Genomic DNA, 1,736 nt, shown 5'->3' on the forward strand with positions numbered 1-1,736 from the left:
TAGTTCTGTAGGTTTGTGTAATGGACAGTCTCTAGACTACTTTAGTTCTGTAGGTTTGTGTAATGGACAGTCTCTAGACTACTTTAGTTCTGTAGGTTTGTGTAATGGACAGTCTCTAGACTACTTTAGTTCTGTAGGTTTGTGTAATGGACAGTCTAGACTTTAGTTCTGTAGGTTTGTGTAATGGACAGTCTCTAGACTACTTTAGTTCTGTAGGTTTGTGTAATGGACAGTCTCTAGACTACTTTAGTTATGTAGGTTTGTGTAATGGACAGTCTCTAGACTTTAGTTCTGTACGTTTGTGTAATGGACAGTCTCTAGACTTTAGTTCTGTACGTTTGTGTAATGGACAGTCTCTAGACTACTTTAGTTCTGTAGGTTTGTGTAATGGACAGTCTCTAGACTACTTTAGTTCTGTAGGTTTGTGTAATGGACAGTCTCTAGACTTTAGCTCAGAGGGAGGGAACACAGTCTTGTGGCAGGGGGATTTACCAGTCTCTCTCTCTGTCTGTCTGTCTGTCTCTGTCTCTCTCTCTCTCTCTCTCTCGCTCTCTCTCTCTATGTCTCTCTCTCTCGCTCTCTCTCTCTGTCTCTCTCTCTCTCTCTTTCCCTCCCTCTCTCTCTCCTCCTCTTTCTCTCCCTCCCTCCCTCCCTCCCTCCTCTCTCTCTCTCTCTCTCTCTCTCTCGCTCTCTCTCTCACTCCCTCCCTCCCTCCCTCGCCCAGCCTAGCCCAGTAGAGTACATTACTCTTAAATGGACTCGGGCCCTGGAGAGTCTTAGGGGGGAGTTGAGTGATTCCTTCCCAGAGACAGGCACTCTCAGATTGGGGTATAAGAGCAGGCCTACCCCCTTCTCTGGATGTCCCTGGAGGTCTAAGCTACACTATCTAGCCGGTGTAATTGACTCTAACACCTTCTCACGGTGTAGGCAACTCAGTTCAGCCTCTCTTTATTAAATGATGGTCGAATTAACGCATGCTTTTACACACATTTAGGAGACACTACAAGAAATGATTGGAGGAAGGGGAGAGAGGGATGGAGAGGGAGAGTTGGAGAGGGAGGGATGGAGAGGAAGGGGAGAGAGGGATGTGAAGGAGGGATGGAGAGGGAGGGTTTCAGAGGAAGGGGAGAGAGGGATGGAGAGGGAGAGTTGGAGAAAGGGAGTTAGGGGAGCAAGTAAAAGAGGGGTGAGGGAAGGGAGGGAAGGCGGGTGGGAGGGAGAGAGGGATGGAAACAGTGTTCTCAGAGATCTCTGTGTTTTATAATGGAGACCTGTATGTCTACAGGAGCTTTAAGAGATGATCAATGGAGATTAAATGGAGCGAACAACCTACCACACACACACACACACACACACACACACACACACACACACACACACACACACAAACACACACACAAGAACACAGAAACACACACACACTGCTGAGAAGGGGAAGGTAACTACAACCAATGGCTGTTCTGTTCTGTTCTGCTCTGTTCTGCTCTGTTTCTGCTCTGTTCTGTTCTACTCTGCTCTGTTCTACTCTGTTCTGTTCTACTCTGTTCTGTTCTACTCTGTTCTGTTCTGCTCTGTTCTACTCTGTTCTGTTCTACTCTGTTTTGTTCTGTTCTGCTCTGTTTTGTTCTGCTCTGCTCTGCTCTGCTCTGTTCTGTTCTACTCTGTTTTGTTCTGTTCTGCTCTGTTTTGTTCTGCTCTGCTCTGCTCTGCTCTGTTCTGCTCTGTTCTACTCTGTT

Source organism: Salmo trutta, unplaced genomic scaffold (assembly GCF_901001165.1).
Source record: "Salmo trutta unplaced genomic scaffold, fSalTru1.1, whole genome shotgun sequence".
Lineage (NCBI taxonomy): Eukaryota > Metazoa > Chordata > Actinopteri > Salmoniformes > Salmonidae > Salmo > Salmo trutta.